Source organism: Suncus etruscus, chromosome 13 (assembly GCF_024139225.1).
Source record: "Suncus etruscus isolate mSunEtr1 chromosome 13, mSunEtr1.pri.cur, whole genome shotgun sequence".
Taxonomy (NCBI): Eukaryota; Metazoa; Chordata; class Mammalia; order Eulipotyphla; family Soricidae; genus Suncus; species Suncus etruscus.
Genome location: NC_064860.1, coordinates 43484692 through 43499061, shown reverse-complemented (window position 1 = coordinate 43499061; position 14370 = coordinate 43484692).

The following is a 14370-nucleotide window of genomic DNA, read 5'->3' as shown; positions in this document are numbered from 1 at the left end:
GCAAAACACTTGACTGTTTTAGCATAATCAATGAAAGCCGACCATGTGGAACAGGAGGTAGAGAACTAGAAATCCCGTAAGCTGGAGAAAATGAAAGTGGCTTGTTCCATTTCACCTACTTGATTTACTTGTAGCAAGTATAAGTTTGGAGAGGATGCAAACACACTTAGGAAACCCTAAGGTGAGAGTATTATGGAAAGATGAGCTTGCCTCCTCTTTTCTCCTGCCTAAGTATCTACTGTTTAAGAGACCAAACAGAATAGGAGCCTTGGAAAAAGTAGTTCTCTACCACCTCAGGGAAGACCAATTCAATTATTCTTCCTAACCTAGACCATGAGAAAAGTCATCAATTCCAGGCCAGGGCAAGAATACTTCTAGTCTAGCATTTGGACAAAAACTAAGATTCCCAACACTGCAGGTGGCCCCCAGCACCTCAAGGAGTGAGAGGCTAAGCACAGATCCAGGAGAAAGCCCTGAGCTCTGCCTAGTGTGGTCCCCCCAACAAAAAAAGATAAGAAAGGAAATCTGCTAGATCTTTAAATTCCAAGTGAATTTGAACATCACCTTTGGTTTATTTACCTCACATCTTTGAAAAAGACAGAGAAAAGTAAAATCAACAAGCAAATCAAAATCAAATCATTCGTCTTTTTTTTATTTTAGGTAGAACCCTTCTATGATATTAGAAATAAAGTCTTTCTTCCTCTTTCTTTTTTTCTTATTTCCTTTTTTCCTCCTCTTCCTTCTGCTTTTCTTCTTCCTTCTCCTCCTTCTTCTGGACATATCTAAAGTACCATATGGGATATTGAGGATCCAATCTGGGCCAGCAAGTACTCTGCACATTATACTATTTTTGGCCCAATAAATAATTTCTCACATATATTCATAACAGCTGGGATATTCTCAAAACAATCTCTAAAGAAGCAGAAATCTACAGGACAATCTACATTCATCTCTACTTATACATTTGAATGCATGCCTTAAATCTCAGTTTCTGCAACTGGGAGTTGTAACCCCCTAGAACTATATATGGTGGTGGTGGTAGTGAGGTTTGTGGAAAATCACATTCAAAGGTTTATGAGTGAACAATGATCCCAAATTCACTCAAGACCAACTGCACCATGAATCAGAGCTGTTTCTGGCAGCTCTTGCCCGGAATTTCAAGTCTCACTGAAACGGTTGCAACTAGAGACCTTTTAACACGTACTTTTGCAACAAAGTATGACTTTTTTTATTTACAAAACACCTGTGCATGCTTTCCCAGATTGCTAACGCTTCTGAATGAAGGTTCTGAATGAACCAACCTATGGGTTGGTTTGGAGAGTCATGTAAACATTGAAGTGAGCTGTATGCAAGAAGCCTCTTATTGGCCAATGGGTCAAGACAAGGGACCAGACATTCAGGGTAAGGTAAGGCTAAAAGGGGATTTCATAAGGTGTCACCAACACCAAGCTTGACATGGTTCTATTGCAGGTTTCAGTACATTTTGGAAACTGGTTGTTTGATCCTAGACAAGTTTGTGGTGAAGAAGCCAGTTACTCTTGGGGGAGATCTGGTCATGGAAGATGTTGAAGAGGTGGAGAGAGTATCAGAGGCCCAGGGGCCTTTCCAGCCCAATGAGGAGCAGTACATGGTGCTTTGCCAAAAGAGGTCCCTGCCCCCACCCAGCCAGTCATGTGGCACCTCAGAGATTAGCTAAACAGAACCTAAGGGGAAAAGTCTCAGGGACCCGAGAAATTAAGTTGTTATAGGTGTGGGAGGCCAGGTGAGCAATCAGTAAACAGAGAACTGGCTCCCTGCATCCTGGGATTTGCCTGGCCCGCTGTGATGGTCTATTTATGGGTGTTCTCCGCTTAGGGAAACTGATTACACCAGGTAGGAAATATGCAACTGGAACAGAAGGGCCAAAGTGAGCTGTCCTGGCAGAAAGAGGCTGACCATGAGAATCTCAATGCTCCCAGGTTCAGAGTATGGACCCCAGTGTTTGCAGGCAGCCTGTCCACTTTGGGGCTCACTTATCTGGTCTTAGGGATCTAGGGGAAGCTGGATCCCTGCTCAGAGGCCCCCATGGCTGCCTTTTGAGATATAGAAAACAGAAATTTAGCTGGAGGAAGACAGGCCAAAAAGGAAGTCAGCCAAAAGGGCTTCTCTTTCTGTTACAAAGGTAGACTTTATGGACTTGCCAGGAATTAGATATGGGTAGGTAGTGTCAGTGTCTTTACTGGCGATGCATCTGCATCCAGCACATCTGCTGGGAGAGCGAGCTTCATCCTGGCCCTGCCCTGCACACTCAGGGCCACTCTGACAAGGATTGCTTTCACTGAAGAAGAACCACTGAGCAGTAGATAGGGGCCTAGGTGGGTGTTGTGTTTCTCTCAAAGTTTTCTCTGATTCATTTTCATCCAAGCAGATTTTGTTTTGTTTTGGTTTGGGGGCCACACCTGGCAGTATTAAGGGCTGATTCCTGGCTCTGAGTCCAGGAATTACTCCTGGTAGTGTTTGCGAAATCATATGGAATATTGGGGATTGAACCCAGTTCGGCTGCTTACAAGGCAAGTGTCCTGATTGTTATATTAGTGATCCAGTTCCACAAGCAGAGTTCTGTTGGAGGGAAACTGTGTTTTCAAGTAAGATCCAGTTCATCAGGCCAACTATGTAAAAAAATAACTGTTTGAAAAGATTTTTGTTTTGTTTTTAGTTTTTGGATTATACCTGGTGTTGCTGAGGACTTATTCCTAGCTCTGTGCTCAAGAATCACTCCTGGTGGGGCTGGAGAGATAATACAGTGGTAGGGCATTTGCCTTGCATGGGGTTGACCTGGGAGGAACCAGATTCAATTCCTGGCATCCCATACAGTCTCCCAGCCTGTGGAGGGCGATTTTTGAGTGCAGAGCCGGGAGTGACCCCTAAGTGCCGCTGGGTGTGAACCAGAGAAAAAACAATCAATCAATAAAGTTAAAAAAAAAAAAAAAAAGAATCACTTCTAGTAATCCATGGGGAATCCTATGAGATGATGGGAATCAAATCTGGGTCTGTTGTGTGCAAGGCAAATACCCTCTGTGCTCTTGCTTGGCAGTTCTCCCTTCTTGAGCAGGAAGGAACCCTCCTGAGTTCTTATAAATGCACAGGGGTCAATGTCTGAGCTCAGGACAAGTAGGTCAAGGCCCCAAGATGACTTCAAGATGACAAGCCAAAGGAGAAAAGTGAAAAACACAGGAAAGGCATTTTTTTCCTTTATACTCAGCCTTGCCCTGTGACTTCAGAGAAGGGTATGAACTTCCAGGGTATGACTTCCAGAAACTTCAGAGAAGAAATGTGAACCACATCCAGGGACAAAAGTCATGGGGTAGGGACACAGATTCAAGGTCTTAGTGCCCCTGATTGATGCCAGGGACCTGAGCGGCTCTGTCCATAATCCTTTACAAAAAACAGCCAGGCACCAGGGTTTGCCCTGGTAAATTCTCCTAGATATGGGGAGCCAGGCATGCTGCTTCTTTTCAAGACTACACATTCCTCTTGCCCCCTGGAACTCCAGATTCTGTTTTTTTCTAGCCTCTCTGCTCATCCTTCTGCCCACCCAGGAGTGTGTGGGACCATTCCCAGCCAAGTAACCCAGTGGCAATCACCTCAACTATCCCCACAACCTCTTCCGGGTACCCCAAGGGAGGCTCTGATCAGTGGTGACAGGGAGTGGCAGAGCTGAGGCAAACCCACAGGGACTTCTTGATGGCAGAGTGTTTGTCATTAGGGTTTAGAGAGCAACTTCAAGACAGCGACCAAGTAGACAGTTGACAGGGAGAAACGGGGCACAGATGGGTCTTGAAAGACTGTTTTGGTGTGGCGTGGCCAATCCACAGACCCTGGCTCACCCTGATTCCCTCAACAGCAAGGGCATCTGTCTGCCAAGTTCTTCTCACAGACCTGATTCTCCACAGAGCTAAGTGCTGACTCCCTTGTGCCCAAGACAGAGGACAGACCACTCCGAGGTGACCCTGTGCCAGCCAGAGGTAGGAGGCGGGGCTGGGAGAAGCTCTCACTGTTGCAGGTCCCAGCACGGGGATCCGGGAGGGCTTTTGTGTCCCAGAAGCTTCTAAGTAATGTGGGTAACTCCTTAGAGAACACCAGTTTCATTCGAGCAGGAGCCGTTAAAATACAGATCAGAGGCAAATATTCACCTATGGGGCAAGTGAAGTGGGAGAAAGGGAGGGAGACAGAGATGGAGAGAATGAGAGGGGAAAGAAAAAGGAGTCACAGAGATGAAGAAAATCAGAAAGAGACTAAGAAGGAAATAAGAGAAAGAGAGAGACAAAGAAGAAAAAAGCAAAAAAGGAGTGAGAAGGAAAGAGCTAAGAAAGGATGAAAGGAAGAAGAAAGGAATAGAAAGGGAAAGGAGGAGGAAGGGGAGAAGAGTAAGGATAGAAGAGGGAACAAGAAGAATGAAAGGGAGAAGGAGAGGAGGGAAAAGGATAGTAGAGAGGAGAAAGGTAGGGAATATGAGAAAAATGAGAAAAGAAAGGAAGGAAAAAAGAGAAATAAAGAAATGGACCCGGAGAGATAGCACAGCGGCGTTTGCATTGCAAGCAGCCGATCCAGGACCAAAGGTGGTTGGTTCGAATCCCAGTGTCACATATGGTCCCCTGTGCCTGCCAGGAGCGATTTCTGAGCAGACAGCCAGGAGTAACCCTTGAGACCCGCCGGGTGTGGGCCCCCCCCCAAAAAAAAAGAAGTAAGAAAGGAGGAAAAGGAGGGCAGGAAAAATAGGAAGGAGGAAGGAAGGGAGGAAGAAGGAAGGCAGGTAGGCAGGTGAGCTTCATTAGAGAAGGCTCATGATGAGCAGATACAGCTCAGAGCAGGTGCAGACTGGTCTGGATGAATATGACAAAGTAACCACTAGCTAATGGGGTGTCTGCTGGGCACCCGGCATTCTTGACTTTTTACCCATGTTAGGATTAGGGGACGGGAAGCATGGAGAGAGAGAGAGAGAGAGAGAGAGAGAGAGAGAGAGAGAGAGAGAGAGAGAGGAGAGAGAGGGGAGAGAGAGAGAAAGGAGAGAGAGAGAAAGGAGAGAGAGGAGAAAGAGAGAGAGAGAAAGGAGAGAGAGGAGAGAGAGAGAGAGAGAGAGAGAGAGAGAGAGAGAGAGAGAGAGAGAGAGAGAGAGAGAGAGAAGCAGAGCCTTACTGAGGGAAACTATAGGGATGGACTTTGAGTAAAATGAGACTTTGTCTGGGGGGTTGGAGAGTCCCTCAAACTGTCCCCAGCCCTTCCCTTTAGCACCATGTTGTGCTCTCTACCACCAGGTCTAGCTGGAGTAGATGCTTCTCCAGACACACCTCAACACTAGACAGATCGTTTGCCTGTCCCTGTACACAATCATTCCCAGACCTTTCCAGTTCTAGGGTGGGAGTAAAAGGAAGGTATGGGATGAGTTAGTGGGGATCAGGTTGAATGCAAAAGGCCAAAAATTTTAAATAAATAGAGCACACACTGACAAAAGTAAATGTTTTCCTTCTGCTTCATTTTTATTTTTGGGCTATATCTTGAAGTGCTCAGGTCTTCTCCCAGCTCAGTGCTCAGAATGAAAATCAGAGTTCCCACAGGGCAGCACACATGCTCCAGCTGTTTAACCGTCTTTCAAACCCATGGCAAAAACAAAAAGTCTTCAGGGAGCCATCTTTAGGTGTTTTGTTTGTTTTTTTTTGGGGGGGGGGCTACACCCGGCGGTGCTCAGGAGTTACTCCTGGCTGTCTGCTCAGAAATAGCTCCTGGCAGGCACGGGGAACCATATGGGACACCGGGATTTGAACCAACCACCTTTGGTCCTGGATCGGCTGTTTGCAAGGCAAATGCCACTGTGTTATCTCTCCAGGCCCTTTAGGTGTCTTCTAATTCAAATCATTAATTAAAAACGTGGAGTAAGTGAAGAGATGTCTGACCTCCTTTGTCCCCAGCTGAGCAGAAGGCAGTATTTTTTGTCCCGGTCACTGTTCTGTTCCCCTTGCTGCCTCCAAGCTGCCTTAGCTCTGCTATGGATCTCCTAGAAACTCAGTTTTCTCCACCACAGTCAGGAGGTAAAGCCTATTTTACTCCGCAGTTCATAACAAAAGTCAGCTACAAAAAACAAACCAGACAACTTGGACCATAACAGTGAAATCCACCTGGGATATGCTCCTGGGATTTCCTAATTCATATAGAGAAACAAACCTGTAGGACAAGCATGTTTGAGGTTGGGGGTTGCTGTGTACATGAGTTCGTGGGGAATAGAGAAGAGAGAGGTCTCCTTTTGTCTCACCTTTCTTTCAGGGACTCCCCCAACGGGCTCCCCAGGTCAAATCCATTCTTCTTTGTCTGCCTCCTCTCAACCCTTCCAACCTTCTTGCAAACTCCTCACTCTGACTTGTCCCCTTAGTCTCCATCCTCCATCCTCTGGCCTCTTGACCTTGGGCAGTCCATTGACCTGGTCTGTGCCACTCTTCGGCTTCTTCCTCAGAGCTTCTTCGTGAGGGGTCCAGGAAGCCAGGTACTGTCAACCCTAGCACAGTAAGCCACTCAGAACCGTTCCTACTGGCAACAATTGCAGAGATACACTGTTTACACCATCAGGCCAGCTTGCTGCTCCCTGCAGCTGCTGCTCATTCAACCCGGTCTTCTCTTGTACTTTGCAAATACAATCTATAACCTCATCGGTTACAAAAAAACATTGATGGGGCCAGAGCAATAGTACAGCAAGGAGGATTCTTGCCTTGCACACAGCCAACCCAGGTTCTATTCCTGACATTTAATATGATTCCTGAGATTGCCAGGAGTAATTTCTGAATGCAGAGCCAGGAGTAACCCTGATCACTGCTGGGTGTGATCCTGAGACACACACACACACACACATGCACGCACATGCATGCACACACACATATGCACACAAAATCCAGGGGCTAGAGTGATAGCATAGCAGGTAGAGTGTTTGCCTTGCATGCAGCTGACCTGGGCTCCATACCCAGCATTGCATATGGCCCCCCCATACCTGCCAGGAGTGATTTCTAAGCAGAGTCAGAAGTAACCCCTGAGTGCCTCCAAGTGTGGCCCAAAAACCAAAGCAGAAACAAAAAAGTAAAATCCACTAAAAATGAGCAAAGCAACCTTCTCAACCCCCAGTTATTCCTTCAGAATCTGCCTCCCACCCAATGATGTCTTTTGAGATTCTTCTCCTTAAGACCTCCACAATTGTCTCTGTCCCTCCAAGCTGGCCCTCAGGGCCCTGTCAGGTACTCTTGGTCTAAGCCCCAGGCTGGACCCAAAATGCCTCTGCAAGGTAAAAGGTGGGAGGCACCAGGGTTTTCCTTCTTCCCCTGGCCCTCTGCTGAGCAGACAATGGATTGTTCAGAGGACACAAAGTCCCCCTGTTTGGGCCACAAACGTTCCTCATCCCTTGATGACTAGCTGTCATTCAGCCCAGGGTAGTTCTGAACAGTAGCAACCGGTTTGAGGCGAGCGACATAAACACCAGGCTGGTGAATGAAATCACTGGTTGAGTCATCCTGGGCGCATGGAGGCCGGAGAGAAGCTGGCCAGACCACGGGAAGGGCTGGCAAGTTCCCTGCAGCGAGCTGACTGGGACACTCACAGCTGTGTCTCTGTCCAGCCAGCACCCGGACGGGGACTGTCACCATCTCTCATCACGAACTGAACTCCGGGATGACTCCCCAAGTTGATTCCAGCCTGTGCTCAGGGCTTCTCTTTTCTAGAAACACTAGTTCAAAGGGAGAGGGAAGGCCAGGGAGAGAAGTCAAAAGTCTGGACACAAGCTTTGTTTGTTTGTAGAAGTTCTGGATTCTGCTCTCCAGAACCCTGTGAACTCCAGAACACTGTTAAGAGCAAACTCTAGAGCACTTAGCCAGGAATAGTAAATTCTAAGCACTGCAGGGTGTGGCCCCCAAATCAAAAATGTAAATAATAAAACAAGGAGGGAAGAAAGGAAAGAAGAGAAGGATTCCTTGATATTTAAATCGGAAACAGAAATTGTATTTTGATTCCAAGTCTTCCATTCGGGCACCATCTAAACCCAGTCCATAATTTATATTCTCATGTCCCCCTACATAAAATGTGCCTGGACTGTGATGTCTTAGAAGGAAGAAGGGAGCAAGACTACCTGTTGATGACAACATTTAAAGGGTAACCCAAGCTTTGTTTTCCTGACAAATCATATCTTAATACAATATGTTAAAAACTAGAATGGGTTGATAGTACATAGCACAGCAGGAGGGCATTTGCCTAGCACACAGTTGATCCGGGTTTGATCCTAAGCAACCCACGAACCTGCCAGGAGTAATTCCTCAACACAGAGTCAGGAGTAATGCCTGAGCACTGCTGAATGTGTTCCACCATCACCTCCCCCCAAAATTAGAATGGTTGTGAAAATGCTACGCATGGGGGGGGGGGGGAAATTCTTCATTAACCATAATGTCAACCACAGAGTTTCTATTAAGAATGAAGAGAGTTTTTTTTTTAAAAGGAAAGGAAATCTAGGGCCCGGAGAGATAGCACAGTGGCGTTTGCCTTGCAAGCAGCCGATCCAGGACCAAAGGTGGTTGGTTCAAATCCCGGTGTCCCATATGGTCCCCTGTGCCTGCCAGGAGCTATTTCTGAGCAGACAGCCAGGAGTAACCCCTGAGCACCGCTGGGTGTGGCCCAAAAACCAAAAACCAAAAACCAAAAAAAAAAAAAGGAAATCTAGTGAGAACCAGATGTCCAAGATTTAAATGAAGGGGACCAGCCTCACTGATGTGCAGATCTGGGCAACATCGCCTCCCTGCTGTTCTGCCCGTGGGGAAAACTGGGGGGACACTTTTAAGGATTGGAGTCACTTTCCTCCTACCAACCTGAAGCAAAAGCCTTGGAGCTGATGTGAACTGATTCCCTTCTAAGTAATGGCTACCTCCATATAACAAGTCCCAAGAAAGTTCTAGATTCTCCCAATGTGTTGAAAGCTGCATTTATGCTACACGGTAGCCTGTTCTGGGGCTAGTAAGATCGTCATGTGTCAACAAAGAAAGGGAACTTCCGTGATGAGACACCTTTTCTCAGGGCTGGAGAAATAGTTCTGTGGGCTAAGCACATGCTTTGCATGCAGGAGACCTGGGTTCCACAGCCAACCCTCCCCTGCGCCTCCCCAGGAGTGAGTTCTGAGCACCACTGGCCATGGAGCCTAAGTATTATTTTAATATTTTCTGTGAAATCAGTATGACACAGATAGGAAGTGAGAGGAAAGTGGAGGTGTTTGACCCAGGTTTCATCCCTGGCACCCCATAGTCCGACCTGGCTCAGGGTGGTCTGCATGCCAGGCCCTGCTCCAAGCCTGCTTATCCCTGCAACTACCTGTCTCAGGGTCCTCTGTGGAATGGGAGTCAGCCCTGAGTTCTGAGCATTTCCCTCCCAGGATTAGATGATGCCCCATGTGCTCAGCAGAGCTTGGGGAAGCATTATTTTGCAGTCAAACCCACAGGGCCAGCTTGCTTGCCTCCCCTTTGGAGCAGAAGTCTCCATGGGAGAAAAGTTTCCATGCTGTTCAGGGAGAGAACTAGCATGGGCACTGGCCTGAGCAGTGCCCAGCAACCCATGACATGCCTGCACCTGGGACTCTGGGTGCTTCTTTAAGTGACCTTGAAGATGGAATTAAAGTCACCTGGGATCGCCATCTTGGTTATGGCCACCACGAGGCAGGTGATCAGGGGTTATTGAGTCTCAGGTCTGAGCCAGCAAGACTGGGTATGGCATGGGGACTATTGGGAAGACCCTTCTCTCTCAGACTATGTGATTGGGGAGTCCCTCTGCTATGTTCTCAATATCCCTCTGCACCCCAGGTCTCTCTGTGCAAGAGTCTGGCATGGCCACCTCAAAGCACATTTGGAACATGACATAGGGGACTGTGGAATCAGTTGTGTATTGTACCCCAACACCAAAGTGGGGAAAGGCAAAGTGGCAGCCAGAGACAGGAGACTCATAGCTGAGTCCTCCTGGTGTCTTGGTTGCTGTATGAAAGTTTCTAGAATGTGATTGGAGTGTTTCTGACACCAATATCTCTTGGTGAGAAAACAATGAATGGTTTTGAAAAAAAGACATGCAGGGGTCAAGGGGCAGCAGAAATCATGCAGGAATTTTAGGGGGTTCTTGAACTGGTATAAGATACCCCCAGTGAGGGAAAGAAAAAGTTCTAAATCAGGGGTCTCAAACTCAATTTACCTGGGGGCTACAGGAGGCAAAGTTGGGGTGATCCTTGAGTGCAAAGTCACTAGTAAGCCTTGAACATTGGGGGGTGTGACCCAAACAACTAAAACAAAACAAAACAAAAAAAGATTCCTCTAGGGCAGGGCCACAAAATGTTGTATGGAGGGCCACAAATGGCCAGCGGGCTGCGAGTTGAAGATTATTAAAAACTACATATTGGGATGATGGGAGGTGGCATAAAGAGATATTACAGTGGTGAGGGCCTTTGTCTTGCATGCAGCTGTCCTGGGTTTGATCCTTAGCATACCAAAGGGTCATCTAAGCACTGCCAGGAGTGATTCCTAAGTACAGAGCCAGGAGTAAGCCCCTGAGCACCACTGGATGTGGTCCCCAAACAAATAAACAAACAACAACATAGATACCATAAATTGGAAAAGAAATATACATGAGAAAGTTTGGACACTTTGGCGTCCTGATCTTTCCTGATTCAGAGCAAGCTGTGAAATAGTACCAGAAGTTTCTGAGATAAGAGTCACAGTTAAGGGGTGCTGGAACATCACTTTACTATTTCTGTGTCAGAACTGTGGGGTGAGGGGACTATGAAATTCATTTCTACTGCAGTTTTTAATTTTATTATTAAAAGTTGTTTTTGGCTAGGGTCCACACCCAGCCATGCTCAGGGCTTACTTCTGGCTCTGCACTCAAGAATTACTCCTGATGGGGATTGGGGGACCCATATAAGATGCTGGGGATTGGACCCAGTATTAGGCAATGCCCTACCTGCTGTACTATCTCTCCAGCCCATCTACGGCAGTTTTTGAAGAGTCATCTTCTGGGGCTTGAGAGATAAAACAAGTGAAGTGCTTGTTTGTCTGGTACACAGCCAACCTGGTTTTCAATCTAAAAATATTGGGCTCACTTCTATGTTTTATTTTATTTTATTTTATTTTATTTGGTAGGGCCACATTCGATTGTGCTCTGGGGTTACTCTGTTTCTGAGTTTAGGAATAACTCCTGGTTGTGCTCTGGAAAAGGATGCTGAGGTTTGAACATGGGTCAGCCACATACAAAGCAAGTGCCCTCCCTGCTGAAATGCTGAATTATGACTCTGACCTCCAATTCCAATATATATTTTAATATATATGTAATATACATACAAATATTATATTAATATTACTATATATTTTATTAATATAATTTATAATATGATATATATTTTAAAAGAAAAATATATCACAGGCAGCTTTGGACTAGAAAATGTTCCTTCCAGGCATTACACATATATCGATTGTTTAGAAACAAGTAAAAACTAGGTTTAGAAACAAAAACAGCTGCTAAATCTGGGAACTCAACTTTGCAATGAAAAGGACATAGATTTTGTAGAGCTGCAGGCTGACTGTGACCCAGGACCACCTTCCTACATACCCACCGTGACCACCAGCCATCCAGCCCAGCCCCTCACATGAGTAAGGCTTGTGTTCTATGACTGAGCCAGTCCCAGCTCCTAGTTTACCTACTGTAAATTGTCAAAGCATCATTCCTATAGAGAAGCATTAAGAAAAAAGAAGTCGGGGCCCGGAGAGATAGCACAGCGGTGTTTGCCTTGTAAGCAGCCGATCCAGGACCAAAGGTGGTTGGTTCGAATCCCGGTGTCCCATATGGTCCCCCGTGCCTGCCAGGAGCTATTTCTGAGCAGACAGCCAGGAGTAACCCCTGAGCATCGCCGGGTGTGGCCCAAAAACCAAAAAAAAAAAAAAAAAAGTCATATTTAGTGTGTCCACAGTGTCAACTACATGCGTCTATGTGTGACATGCAAACACACTCCCTAGGGCTTCCTATTAGATCCCCAAGATAACACACCATAACCTGATGCTGCTCCCCTCCCCCCATATTTTCTTATCAATGTCTATTTGGTGGAAAACATTTTTCTTCCTTGTCAAAGCACATTGCTTGTTTTGCCATGCCAGCTTGATGTCTTCTTTCTGAATATACAGGGACTTTCTTTCCAAGCCAGTTCTAAACACCTGAGTTATAAATAAACACAGGTTTCCTTAAGTAGTTGAAAATGCAGCCCAGCATTGCCTATACACCCTTGAACCATGGATACCATCTATGGACACAACCACAGTTTTCTATAACATTACCAGGAAGTAAACCTCTACCAGGGAAGACCCTACCACTGCTCTGGCATTGACTTACTTCAGAGTGCTCTCTTAACTCCCAGACGACTTATCAATAGCAACAGCCTGTCTTCAGGACAGGTATCTCCTCATCTAATGGTGAAGTGGAACTAGAGGATGCTCCACATCAACCTGACTCGAGGAAGGAAATGTGCAGAAAACAGAATCTTTACGGGAACCTGGCACCAGCAACAGCGAATGTGCGAAAAAGTTTTGCCTGGACCACGGAAAATGATTCAGGGGTTGGGCAGCCTGGTATGCCTGGAGCCCAGAGTCGGTCTTATGCCAGAAAACTTCAGGGGTGAGGCCTCCTAGGAATTAGGCCAGGGCTTTTTTCTGTTTTCCCCATATTTTGCTGGGCTTATGCAAACAATGGCAATTGCCACTCTCACGTCATTACTACTGTATTTTTAACACTTATTCTTTAAGAAAAAAGAAACAAAAACAGTTTACTAAACTTAAAATATATATAAAACTGTAGTAAAATGCCTGTTTCAAATACAGGCAGGGGATGGGAAGGCGGGAGGGGGGGGCATTGGTGGTGGGAATGTTGCACTGGTAAAGGGGGGTGTTCTTTTTATGAATAAAACCCAATTACAATCACGTTTGCAATCATGGTGCTTAAATTAAAAAAATATATTAAAAATTTAAGATAAAAATAAAAGAAAATGCAGCCCAGGTCATATTATTCACTGCCCTGGTCCCTCTTAGATGAAACTCAGAGTGGATGACAGTATCTGAATAAACAGCCTTCCTCAAAAATTATGACAGGGGTGTAGGCCTTAACTCAAAAACATGCATATGCCCAAGTTTTTGCACCCTCCTTCAATAGGACATAGGATTTCCTTTGGCAAGAATGTAGTGTAGATGTGTTTCTAGAAGGGAGAAAAAATCAGTTTGGTAGAAGCAAACTTTTTAGACCACTTCACCCACACCAGGACCTCAGCACTCTTCTCTCAATCTGTGCAAGCATATACGCAAGGCCAGGCTCAATACCTCCAGCAGGATTGGTAATTGGTCCATTCGCAGGATCAGTATCAAGTTCCCTAACCTCTTCCCTCACCAACCAATGAAAGGATGATGCATAATTTACTTACATTTTTTGGTTTATTTTTGTTTTGGGGACACATCCAGTGGTGCACAGGGGTTATTCCTGGCTCTGTGATCAGCAATCACTCCAGCCAAGGCTCAGGGGGACCACGATATGGGATATTGGTTAAACCCAGGTCAGTCATGTGCAAGGCAAAGATATACCTGTTGTGCTATCAATTTAACTCCATAATTCACTTTTATACAATGCCAGCATTTCTGAATCTTTTCTTTCTTCTTTTTTGTTGTGATATGGGGTTATGTATGTGATTATGATGCTGGTAAGCTCAGTAAAGACAGTGTTGGTGGGTCACATGGCATGGGGCGGTGGGCCTGGGGATGGAGCCTGAAATCTCATGCCTCCAGGCAGATGATTTATCCCGAGTCATTCTCAAGCACCAGAATTTCTAATTCCTTTTTATATGTGTGGCATTAACTTTTACATCCCATAACCTGGTGATGGGGTTTGGTTAGTCTGTCTTGAAATGTTCTGTACCTATATTACTTGATCTGACAGTCCCCAGGCCAAGATAGTTTTGGAACACTTGAAATGTGTCTCAGTTGAAGTGAGAGGTGCTATAAGTGTAAAATGCATGTGGGATTTGGACTGTTTAGTTCTGTTTCAGAACATTTAGCTTCTGTATTTTTGGGGTTTTTGTTTTTCGGCCACACCCGGTGACGCTGAAGGGTTACTCCTGGTTATGCGCTCAGAAATCGCTCCTGGCTTGGGGACCATATGGGATGCCAGGGGATCGAACTATGGTCCATCCTAGGCTAGTTCACGCAAGGCAAATGCCTTACCACTTGTGCCACTACTCCAGCCCCTTAGCTTCTGCTTTGAGAGGATCTGTTTTATTTTACAAGGGAGAATGAACATGATGGAACTAAT